Source organism: Macaca thibetana, chromosome 12 (assembly GCF_024542745.1).
Source record: "Macaca thibetana thibetana isolate TM-01 chromosome 12, ASM2454274v1, whole genome shotgun sequence".
Classification (NCBI taxonomy): domain Eukaryota; kingdom Metazoa; phylum Chordata; class Mammalia; order Primates; family Cercopithecidae; genus Macaca; species Macaca thibetana.
The window spans coordinates 117,010,392-117,023,245 of NC_065589.1; the positions used below are offsets into that span (position 1 = coordinate 117,010,392).

General features: G+C 45.2%; 2 protein-coding genes across 3 annotated transcripts in view; one reads left to right on the plus strand and one right to left on the minus strand.

Moving 5' to 3' along the window:
- C12H2orf76 (chromosome 12 C2orf76 homolog) overlaps positions 1-12,854 on the minus strand; it is a 447,011-nt gene that overhangs the window by 304,362 nt on the left and 129,795 nt on the right. The window lies entirely within an intron of this gene.
- The window catches only part of CFAP221 (cilia and flagella associated protein 221), a 113,606-nt gene that overhangs the window by 41,445 nt on the left and 59,307 nt on the right, over positions 1-12,854 (plus strand). The window lies entirely within an intron of this gene.

A 12,854-nucleotide genomic window follows, 5' to 3' on the forward strand; every position in this document is an offset into this window, starting at 1 on the left:
TCCTGTCTCTTGATATTTAGGTTTGGGATTCAAGTATCTGTCCACAGTGGTCTACTGTGGTCTACTGTGGACAGATATTTAAAATCGTTAAATTTAAACAATTTAACAATTGCTAAAATGGTTTTAAGTCTACGTATTCATTTGTTTACAACTCTTTCAGTACTGCGAGTACATATTGTGTCCGACAAATGAGTGTTTAAAGCAGAAACTGTGAATTAATTCTAAATTATGAAATGTACATAGATTATTTTCTAGAGGACCAGGAGCCATTCTGAGATTTTTTAAAAATATAAGGTAACCACTGTTTACATTGCAAAAAAACAGGACTTGATTCTCTTTTCAGAGAGAAGAGGCTTATTATTTTCAGCTGTGTGGGCCTGAAAAAGAAGGGAAAATAAGTGGTCACTAAAATTATACTAAACAAGATAATATTTCAGATGTTAAGTATAGTTGATATTCTCACAGTAGGTTTCCTGTGGGTCCCTGCCCCACTGATGGTCCATAATTCTGTTAAGTTCCATGGGCAGAAGGGACCACTACAATTTCTGAGCAGTCATGATGGGAGCTGTTTTAGACAGGTCAGCGTGCAGGTTTACAGGTATGACTGAGGTGGGTACAGACAGGAGTCCAGGAATTCGTGGTGTTGGAATGAACTCACGTAGCACTTGAGATCTTGAAGTGAGCTAACATCAGTAACCAGGAAAAGGAAGAAAAACTTAACAGCTTATGGCCTAGCCATACTTCTCTGAAAAACAGTGACCTAAGACTCAGAATATTAATTTACCCAGAGGGTTTTGAAACACAACCTATTCAAAATCAGTGTAGTACGTAGATCATAAAATACAGCATTAAGCAGAATTGACTGACAACTATGTATGACACACTTAAAAAAATCATGCAGGCCTTTCCCCCAGTGCTCGGATTATAAAATGTGGAGCCACATAATTCAGACAAATGCATGATACATGAAATACTTTGTCTGATTCATCAGATAAGAGTTTGTGGTTGTTTGGTACTTTATTTATTACTTAATATTTTAAATTTGTCCTTTAAGTGAAATTAAATTGAATATACCAGTTTGGAGTTGAGAGAGAGGGGAGTGCTAGGGACATACACTTGGGTGTCACTGGATGTTGTACATTTATTTGTACAGCCGTGGGACTGGACGTGAGGTCACCTTGGGAGTGAATGTGAATAGAGAAGTGACCAAGGACCACTCAGACACTCAGAGGACAGCAAGGGGAAGTGGATCCAGGAACAAAGAAAGACCAAGGAAGAAAATCAGGAAAGTGCAGTGCAAAAGAAGAGAATGAAGGAAAGAAGGAGAGAAGCCCAGCCAGCCAGGGCTCTTGATCTTTGGGATCCGTCTTTTGCTGGTTTGAATGACCTGCATTGTGTGGATGGTGCTGCTGATGTGGCATTCCATACTGGTCTCATGGGCTCTGCCCTTCAGCCTCCTCGGTAGCTCTTTTATGAATCTCAGGCCATCGTTGCTCCACCAGTCTCAGGAACGTTCTTGTTTTGGTTCCCACTTTGATGATGTATCAGTACATCTTTGGCTATTACACTTTTGAGGTTCCAGAATTTCACCTGCAGTGAAGAAAGCCTTGGCTGCATGGAGAGTGAGTGCAGCTCTGACGATCTTTGTGCTCACTGGGCTCCTGACTTGCCAGGTATTTGGCTTGACTCGGAGGCCATATAGCTGGACAGTCATGGATGGCTTTTTGGCCACAAGGCATTATGGCCTCCGTTTTACAAACTGGGTTCAGATAGACTAAGAAACTGGGCTAATTTTACACAGTTAGCATGTGTATTTGTAGACACTGTTTCAAGCACATGTTTGGTAACTGATTTCTAAAAGACTTGGGACATCCGTCGTCTGCTAGGTTATGAAGCCGTATCTTCTCTAGGAACTAGAAGCATCATCTATGCATACCTTCCAGGCATGTTATGCTCAAGTTTGCCAAATGAAAACACAATTTGAATCAAGCTATTAATAATTCTATTTATAAGGTATGCCCTCAACTTTAACTCAACGGGCCATCGTTAAGATGCCGGTGTGCCCTGTAGTTGTCAAAAGCTCGACCTGCTGTTGTTGGGGCCAAGATATTCCTGAGACTGGAGAAAATGAATAAAAGATTTTATGGCCTTCCTGTACTGCTGACAAGAAATCATGTGCAACCAAAACTTCAAGAACACTCTGTTGATAATTTTGGAAGAGCCAGCAATACATGACTTTGGCCAAGATTTTTTTTTCCGTGAACTCTGAAGAGAAGTATTGACCAAGATCTTATTAGCATCGGAGATCAGACAAATGGCACAAAAAAATTGTTGAACTTGTCTACTTATCACTATTTTGTGATCCTGGACATTCCCTTGTTGTCACATGTGCTAAGGAAGAATTCATCTAACTCATATAAATGGTAAATTATAGCATTAAATGACTGGCTAAGCAAGACTTCCTTGGGGACTGTTGCTTAGAGTTCTTATATAAAGTTTCAATAAGTTCATTCTCTCTTTTTTTAATTATAAGAAATATATAAGCCACTTACAAATAATTTTATATTTTGCATTTTCTTCTGAAATGCACATTTTTTTACAACTTTATATCAGTTTGGGAATAAAGCCAGAGACTCTGCCCTTGCTTTGGCCTCAAACCACTTTTTGGTTCTAGACATTACCTGGGGGCCACCAATCCAGCAGGAAGCACCTTCTAGCAAAGAACCAATTCCCATCCTCCAGCATGAGCACAAAGACACCAAGAGCAGGGTAACCTGCCTGTCGAGGTTCAAGGCACTCTCATGCAGCACCTGCTCTGGGCAGCCTGTCTGGACTTGCCCATAGTCCAATCATGCCATCTCAGCTGGGCTCAGCCATACTCCTGGCTGTACCTGCCACTGTGCTGTCCACACACCAGCATTTACCCACTTATATTTCAAAAGGGAGCATGTGCTGGTTCCTTTTTGCCTCTTTTTTCTCCAAAGGCCCGTTGGCCCCTGGCTGAGGTAGTTTATCACATAATAAGCCCTACCTGCGGGGTCCAGCAGCCTTTGTGAATCCAGGGCAGAGCCATTACATCCACAGGGGAAAATGATGAGGGGAGGTTTCCCCTACTTCTCCTCCCTGCCTCACTGTACTCCTGCGGACAGGTGAGACAGAAGGCCCCCAAACCCCAGCACAAACTGTGCAGGGGACAGATCAGGATTGTCACGGGGAGGGTAAGACTGGATCTCCCGCACACAGCGCAGGCCCCCATAAAATGCTTCTTGCTGGTAGTTAGGACCATGATGAACAGCCTCATCTCAGAAAACATATACTGGCCATATGACTGCTTACAGAAATGACAACATGCAGGTCTTTGGCAAGGTTCACTTCCAACAAGTAATGGAAATTAGTGAGATAACCAGCAAAGGGCCTCTGATAATGATAGCCTTCCGGGTCAGCAAGTGGAGGAACAGCCGGGGGCCATATGCAGGGTTGGAAAAGAGTCCTCATGAGAGGTAAAATCGAGAGATCAAACCTTTAAAAGATTTTCCAAAGCACCAAACCCAATAGTGAGGAAGGGGAGAATAATTAGGGATAGTTAATATATGAGATGCAAATGAGTTCCCTAGCTTTTAGAGGATGTAGGTAATTAATGACACACTGAAGAAGTCAGGAAAAGCTGGACAGACAGGTGGCAATTTTCTATCACATTGGTAGCAATGGTCAGTTTTACCTGGTGCTCAATATACCCTTGATGGGTGTCTGGTTGCACACAGCATGGCTGGCGTGATGTTCATAATTGTTTCTATTTACTGATTGTTAGCCACATGCCAGGTGCTGTGCTAAGCACATCACATGCACTATCTCATTGAATTCCATAACCCTGTCCAAGAGGACCGTTTGACGGGCTGTCATTCTGGGCTAGTTGAGCTCAGTTGACCACAGCCGCAGTCAGTGAACTTGACCCAGAGGACAATGCCTGTGCCTTAACGAAACTCTTACCTCACACCTCTACTGCGCATACAGAAGTGCTTGTTCCAGCAAAGCCAGGAAGAAGTCAGAGATGGTTTGGCCCAGCCTCTCACCCTGCTGGGAAAGCCAGTCTTCCAGGAGGCTGGAAGAGAATGCAGCTTTCATGATAGACAGCAGGCACTTCTGCGGGTCCCACAGCACTGGTCTGGGGTAGGTGCCATGCCAGAAAACAGGCCACAGCAACAGGAAAAAAAGAGCCACTCCAGGTGTAAATAAGTATAGAAGAAATTAGGTTCAGCAAATATAAATATTTCTTTAAAAATGCCTTTATAGAAAATGAAATGTGTTTATTTTTTAAAAATTAAAACACTGAGCCAGGCACGGTGGCTCACGCCTGTAATCCCAGCATTTTGGGAGGCCGAGGCGGGTGGATCACAAGGTCAGGAGATCGAGACCACGGTGAAACCCCGTCTCTATTAAAAAATACAAAAAATTAGCCGGGCGTGGTGGCGGCGCCTGTAGTCCCAGCTACTCAGGAGGCTGAAGCAGGAGAAGGGCGTGAACCCGGGAGGCGCAGCTTGCAGTGAGCCAAGATCGCGCCACTGCACTCCAGCCTAGACGATAGAGCGAGACTCCATCTCAAAAAAAAAAAAAAAATTAAAACACTGAAGAAAAGTACCAAATCCTAGTTGAAAAAACATTACCGAGAATCTCACCACTCCCGAAATAACTATCATGAACATTTAACTATCCCTGCAGATACCTCTCTGTGCTTATGTACAAAGAGGAGAAAGAGGAATGCTGGAGGCATACACTGATGCAGAGACAACAGAACACTACAAGAAAACTTGGGTCATATGATATGTAAAAATGCTGTTACTTGATATTGACTGAAGAAAAACAAGTGAAGCTAAAAGGAATTGGTGGACTTCCTGGGTATATGCAATATTCATTCCTAAAATTTGTTGCTGAAATTAAGAAAAGAGATCATGAGAGCGTTAAGAGGTCAGAGCCAATGTCTTCTTCATCTGTGTGACTCATCTTCAGCTGGAATCTTGGCCGTGGAAAACGGGAAACCGCATGCGTGCACTCTCTCCCTTCCCTCTTGGAACTCCCGGCTTTGTCGTACCCTTCTATGTTGTCTACAGCATTTATATTCTCTTTTGTGACCATGAATGCCGTAGCTCTTTAGTTTCTATTGCAATGGAGCCACAGATTTCACCTCTATTCTTCATTCCATGTTCTCTACATTCCCAAATTCTTCACTTGGGTTTTTCTGGCTGTCTGGATGCTGTCACCTAGTGGCGTGTTAACCAGAGGCTCCTGGGGCCGCATGCCTGAGTGCCCGCATGTTTGACAGTGTCTCTCTGCTGTCTGCAATCTTGAAAGACAACCTGGTGAGGTATAACAGTCTTGGTTTCCAACCTGGTCTGTCTCAGAACTTGGCAGACCTTGCTAATTGTCCCTGGCTTTGGCTTTGCTAGGAATTTGGAGGCTGGGCTGAGTTGTTCCCCATCGAAGGTGAATTCTGGATGCCCTCAGAAATTTTATTTTTAGTCTTGAGGTTAAGCAATTCACCAGGATATGTATTGGTGTTTTTCTGCATCATTTTTGTCCCCTGGAACGTGGCATGTCCTTTTTGATCTGGAGAAAAATGACTTTTGTTATTTTGGGAAATGTTTCAACTCGTAAAACCTTGAATGTTTTCATGTTCTATTTGCTTTGTTCTCTTCCTCAGGAATACCAATTATGTGTGTATATTGGTTCTCCTTTGCCTTCAGTATCTATTATCTGCTTTAAAATAATTTCATTTTGTGTGGATTTCCCATTCCTACCTGCCACATCCTTACCTGTGTTTTCAGGGTGCGTGTGTGTGTGTGTGCATGTATGTGGTGTTTGCATGACTGTGATGTATATATATGAGTGCGTGTTTATTGTTGTTCTCTTGCTGAAGCTTGCACCTCAGTGCCTGTGTTAGTCTGTGTGTTGCTATAAAGGAGTATCTGAAGCTTGGTAATTGATTTTTTAAAGAAGAGGTTTAATTGGGTCTGCAGGAGGTACAGGAAGCATGGTGCTGGCATCTGCTCCCAGTGAGGCCTCAGGAAGCTTCTAACTATGGCAGAAGGCAAAAGGAGAGCAGACAGTATCAGATGGTGAGGGAGGGAGCAAGAGAGAGGTGGGGAGGTGCAGGTTCTTTAAACACCAGCTCTCATGTGAACTCAGGGCAAGAACTCACTCATCAGCAAGAGATGGTGCTCAGCCATTCATAAGGGATCCACCCACATGACCCAACACCTTCCACCAGGCCCCACCTCCAACAATGGGAATCACATTTCAACATGAGATTTGCAGGGGACAAACATCCAAACCATATCATACGGTTCCTTTTTCCACGCATTTCCTGAGCTCTACCAGTTCTCTTTTCGTCTCCTTCAAGTGTGTTCTTACATTGCTTCCTTGAATTCTGTTGACTGTTCCTGTGACAAGGCCATACTGTCTGTTTTCTTTAAGACTCTGGTGAACTACCTGTGTCCTGAGGTTGTCCTCTTATCATGTGTATTTTTTTTTTTTTTTTTTGAAACAGAGTCTCACTCTGTCACCAGGCTGGAGTGCAGTGGCGTGATCTTGGCTCACTGCAACCTCTGCCTCCCGGGTTCAAGTGATCCTCCTGCCTCAGCCTCCTGAGTAGCTGGGACTATAGGCAACCCCCACCACGCCCGGCTAATTTTGTTGTTGTTGTTGTTGTATTTTTAGTAGAGATGGGGTTTCACCATATTGTTCAGGCTAGTCTTGAACTCCTGACCTCGTGATCCACCCTCCTCGGCCTCCCAAAGTGTTGGGATTACAGGCGTGAGCCACCGTACCCAGTCATCATGTGTATTCTTTATGTGATTTTGTTTCTGTTCCTCTCCTCCTTCAAAAAGTATTAATTTTTAATTTTGCAGTTTACATGTACAGCACCTGTGGTGTTCTATTCAGCACTCTGCTTAATGTTGAGTAGAGCCTGCCACCAGCAAAAGAATAATGCGGACAAAGGGATAATAATTTGAAGAGCTAATGCTTACATCATGCTTACCATGTGCCAGACACTACTCTGGATGCATAAACTCATTTAATACCCCAACAACTCTTATGAAGTGGATTCTATTATTCCGTCCACTTCGCTGATGAGGAAGGTGAGGCACGGAGTGTTATGCAGGTTGCATAAGGGCACAGAGTTGGGAAGCAGCAGAGCTGGGGTTGCAATGCAGGGAACCCAGCCCCACAGTCTGTGTGTTCAAGCCCTCTGAGAGAATGTCTCCCATCTCTGCTCAGTGGTCACGAGGGCTGGTGGCTCCCAGGAGAGTCACCTGTGCTGTGTACTGCTGTGCAGTGGTCATGACTCTCCTTTCTCCCTACCGGGTCACTTTCAGCACCTTCTGAACTGGGTCCAAGGTCACGGACAGTGGGCATGGCGTGGCAAAATAGCTGCTTCTTCAGCCCCTTCCCCTGCTGGTCTGTGATGCCGGGGTTTGGTCTCCTTTACCTCTGTCCCTGTTCAAGGCCCAGCCGTACTCCTACATTTTGTCACTTTAACCAAAGAGTAGTTGGAGACTTTTCCAGGGCTGTGACCCTTACTTTAGGGGAAATCTACACCTCTTGGTTCTCAGCATGCTCCTGTGTTTCAGTTTACAGGAGGTGGTAGTCGTGCTTTCTATTGTGCTTCAGGATTATAGCCACTTCCCTATTTAATATATTTTTTTCCTTACCATTTTTATCCTTCTTTTCCTTATTGTTTTGTGATTTCAAAGAAGGGTAGTTGAGCTGAAGCTTTTCTTCACCGTCTTTTGCCAGAAATGCTCTGCGCTTGGTTTCTGCAGGGCTCCGCCCCTCCCCGTGGTCTTACATTCTTCATCCGTCCGTTCATTCCATAAGTAACTACCAAGCGCCTGCTGGGCATCAGACACTGGTATAGGCGTGGGTACTGCAGAGAGCAAGAAAGACCTGGTCCCTGCTGTGTTGGAGCAGAGATGCCAATGGGGGCAGAGACGCAGGCCTGCAAACAAAAGACGTTGTCCCGAGTAAAAATGGTGGTGAGAAAAATAAGACACGATGATGTGACCAGACGACTGCTCTCGTCTGGGTGATCGGGAAGAGCCTCTTGGACGAAAAGTCATGTCGGCTTAGACCCAGTTAAAAAACGGCACCAGACTTAGGAAGAGAGTTTCAAGCAGAGGAAGCAGCCCACACAGGGCTGCAAGGCTGGAACAGGCTCGGCAATGGCTACATTCAAGGGAAAGACGAGAGCCCATTGTGTACAGGGTGTGTGAGCAAGGGGAGGAGTGTGCAAGGCCTATTGGAGAGGCCGGAAGGAGTTCAAGGAGGGTGGGTGTTAGGATTGGCTTCTGAACGGGGTGGGAGTCTCCTGGAGAATTTGAAGCGGAGGGTGGCATGGCCTGCTGACACGTATTTTAAAAGGTCTCTTTGGCTCCTGAGGGGAAGGAGGGTTGGAGTAGCACAAGGTGGGCGCAGGCCCCCCCTTCAGGAAGGAGCTGAGGTTGGCTCAGATGGGTGGTGACCTTGGAGATGGTAAGGGACAGATGGTGAGTGAATGGGCTCCAGCAGTGGGTGGTTGGGGGTGCGCTGCACTTCCTACAGCTCCTGGAGCAGGTTCCGAAGCCCCTCCAGTTGTCTTGCCCTCCACGGGTGCTGTCTCTGTGATGTTAGACACCAGTGCCTCTGTGCTGCACGCATTGCTCCTGGCCAGCAGCTTATATACTTGATGGAAAGGGAATTCCTGGCCTGGCTTAACCCCCCCAGCATCCTCTACTCAGACTCCTCCTCCACATCCCCGCATCAGCACAGGCATAGCCCTCAGGTTGTCTGGTCTTGCTGCCAAGGTCTGCATTTTGGATATTTGATGTACAGGGATGAAATAGAAAGTCAGTAGATTCTGAAAGACTTAATTTTACCACTTATGTCTAGTTCCAGTCAAAAAAGCTTGCTGGAGGGAGAAAGGAATAAAAGATTAAAATAAGTTCCGGGGATTGTTAGCGTCTCAGTATGTGCACCACACGTGTCTTCATCTGCTGTGGCTGAGCAGGAGTTGTTCTTCCTGGGAAATTTAGACATGAACCGGTATCCAAAAGCCCTCGGGGCTTCTCTTTCACCTCTTCACGATAAGTGTCCAGGCCTATGTTTTAAACTACACTTTGTAGAGGCCGCCGAGTCCTTGTCTTCTGAGCTGTAGATTGCCTGCACTTGGCACTTTTGTGGAGCAAAAGGAAGACCTGGTGCTTTGGGACGCTCATCCCAGTGATTTGGCGTCATGAGGCAATTGCCTCTTCCTCTGTAAGAACTCAAACGGGTCAAGTGTAAGTTTTTCAAGGAAATATTTCTTCTTTCTGATATTTTAATGACAATTTAATACACAATAAATTGTTACTTGTTTTATTTAGCATAAGGATTGGGAAGGCCACATTTATAGGACACACACTATGTGCCAAGCATTATCCCAGACCCTGTACATTATTTTCTCCTTTAAGCCTTGTCCAGTTTTACAGATGAGAAAACTGAGCCTCAGCTAAGGCAGCCAAGCTGAGTTACACAGTTCATGTATAATCAAGCAAGGACTAAGTAAGGGTCTGTGTGGTGCTGGGGCCTTTCTCTCGCCCACACTCTCTGGGCAGCAGCAGGGGCTGGGGAGTGTGGCCACTGTGAGTGGGATGGTAGCCCTCCCTTCTATAATCCAGTGAATCGAAAGCATGGTTAGAATGTGGATGATTTTAAAGCTAACTAGCTATTAATTTCCCAACATCAGCTTTGAGAGATCCAGTAGTTTACCCAAAGTCACCCAGCTAGAGGAACCCTAAATCTTGGAATATTAAAACCAATACTTACGATGTTACCAGTACAGGGTGTCCAGGTTCTTGGCGCTTTGAACAAGGAATTGGACAAAATGCACAGAGCAAGGAAAGAATGAGGCAACAAAAGCAGAAATGTACTGAAAACAAAAGTATCCTCCACAGGATGGGAGCCAGCGAGTATAGGGGCTCAAGAGCTCCGTTACAGAATTTTCTGGGGTTTAAATACCCTCTAGAGGTTTCCCATTGGTTACTTGATGTACACCCTGTGTAAATGAAGTAGTGACCACCAGTCGGAGCCTTAAGTGAAGTTACAAACTTAGACTCCTATGCTTTGGTTGCTTTCTGCAATCAATCAGAGATGCTTTCCATTTTCCATCTGCCATGCAGAAAAATTACAAAGGGAGTAGCCTCCAGTCCTTTGGTTACTTAGGTGCGGAGAGTTGGGGTTTTCCTTCTGATTTAGTTCTAGGAGGTCAGCGTGAATCGGCCTTAGGTTCCTTGTGTCTCCAGACCCTTTTCTGCCTCAGGAACACTGTGTGGATTGAACGGCTCTATGACAATTTAGGGAGAGTGATCTGTACTTTTTGAGATCTTTGAAGAAAAAGTTATTTTAAAATTAAATAATTTTACGGTGCTAGTACAATGTTGTAGTAACACTGTCTGGACATGGGAAAGAAGAAATTTTTTTTAATGTTCCCCATCCTGGGCCTCACTGCCGTAACAAGTAATGTGCTTCTGTTTTTCCGTCTCCTTTCAATAACTTTTCATGTTAATGCTCATGCTTTGTATAATCGTAGTCCAGGTGAAGACACGGTGGTATTTACCATTATATTATTTTTCAGTGCTGTTACGTTTTCTTATGATACCCATCATATTCATCAACTAGGCTGTTCTTAGCCTTCAGTTGATTTCTGAGTTTTTTCCTCTTTTCTCTGTCTCTGCTCACCACCCTCCATGTCCTGTGGTTCAACATTACCCCTGGTTATGTTAAGGGTGGTGATCTGAAACTGACCCAATGAAATTGGCCCGAAGTGTAAAAGAGCAATTTGGGCTTGTCTTTTTTTTTTTTTTTTTTGTTTTGAGATGGAGTGTCACTCTGTTGCCCAGGCTGGAGTGCAGTGGCCGGATCTCAGCTCACTGCAAGCTCCGCCTCCCGGGTTTACGCCATTCTGCTGCCTCAGCCTCCTGAGTAGCTGGGACTACAGGCGCCCACCACCACGCCCGGCTAGTTTTTTGTATTTTTTAGTAGAGACGGGGTTTCACCATGTTAGCCAGGATGGTCTCGATCTCCTGACCTCGTGATCCTCCCATCTCGGCCTCCCAAAGTGCTGGGATTACAGGCCTGAGCCACCGCGCCCGGCCTGGGCTTTTCTTAAGGAGGTAGTCATTGTTGGGGGTGAGGGTACCCTTCTCACTTTAAAAGCGTGAAACATACTCTCCTTTGTCCCACTGTTAGTTTTGGCTGAGCAGTAAGTGGTAACTCCTTGGCACGCCTTTTACAGCTGCTAACACTTGACAATCCACTGCTCCCTGTTAATGGAAAAAGCGGCCTACTCTGGTTGCCTAGACTACACCTTCACAGTGTGCTTTATGTATTAGGTCTGAGCTGGCAGCACTTAAAAATAAATCAGCTAGGTCAAGGCAAACATTAATCCTTGCTTCCAGAGCTTGTCCTTATTTTTTAAGTTAATGAGCTAGAGCAGAAGCAATAGAATGTTCTTATTTTAGAGCCCCGGATCAATTTATGGGCTAAAGGGGGCTATTTTCTGACCAAGTGGGTGGTCAAAGTATTGAAGCCCCACACATGGTGGAGAGTCACAGTTTGTCTCCAGCTGGTCTTAGGTTGGCTGGTGGACCCAGGGTCTTCTGCTGATTGCCTCCTCCCTGCAGTGGATTCTAGGGTCGCTAGTGAGTATCACTGAAAGAGTTTGACTTCTGCTGTCAGGAACTTGATGAAGACCTGTTTCTGAAGCACTGTGCTGGGGATCCAGGAAGATATGAAAGCTATGGGGCTGGTGTCTGCTTTATGAACTTGATATCTAGTTGGGAGACAGGGAAACTTTGAAAGGTAACACATCAAGGGTACGCGAGTTCAGTAGGGCTGACAGAAGGTTCCTGTGGAGGGAGAGGCATGGATAGTTTGGTGTAATATGTAGGTTGATATAGGCTTTTAAGTTTGGGTTCATTCACTCATTCAACACGAATTTATTGAGCTGGGAATGCAGTAATGAGCAGGTGCCTGCTTTCCTAAAATTTACACTCTAACTAGGAGAAGGCAGATGGTAAATGCAGTAATTTCCGGGAGTAGGATGAAGCTAAAAGAAAATCTGGAGAGAGCTCTTCAGGCCTAGGGAATTGCAAGTGCCGAGCCAGTGCAGAGTGCAGAGCCAGCAGGAGCCAATGATAAGGGATTAGAGCCAAGGCTCTTTCCTTCTCATACCCCTGCTCCCACCTCTTCTCACAAGGGGGGCCTTTCCTTTCCACCCACTTGCTTCCCCATGCCCTGTTGGTATTCATGTCTTGACTTTGTATTTTATGTTCATTTGTTTATGTTTTGCTGTCCCCAACTAGAATGTAAACTGTGAGATCTGGGATTTGTTTTGTTTATTGCTCTAACTCTAGTGCCTTAAACAGTGCCTGACACACAGTAAGCACTCAATAAGCACATGAATGGGTGAAGGAAAGGCCCATGTGGTTGGGCACAGGGAGAAGGGAGGGTCGCACAAGATTCAGGAAGCAGATGAATGGAAAGGAGGGCACGTATGGGGGACTGTGCAAGGCCTCCGCAGGGACAGTGGGAGGACCAGATGCACAGGAGCAGGTGGTCTCATCTAGAGAGCAAACCTAAGAGCCTTCATTGGAAGTCAGAGAGAACATTCGTCCTCCAGTTACATTCTAGTTGGGAACAGCAATAAGTAAATAAATAAATAAATAAATAAATAAAATTGATCCTCCCTTTCTTCTCTTTTTCTCTCCACATTTGTTAGCACTTACTATGTTCCAAGCACTTACTATGTTCCAAGCCCTGTCGGCACCAGACATACAAAAGAA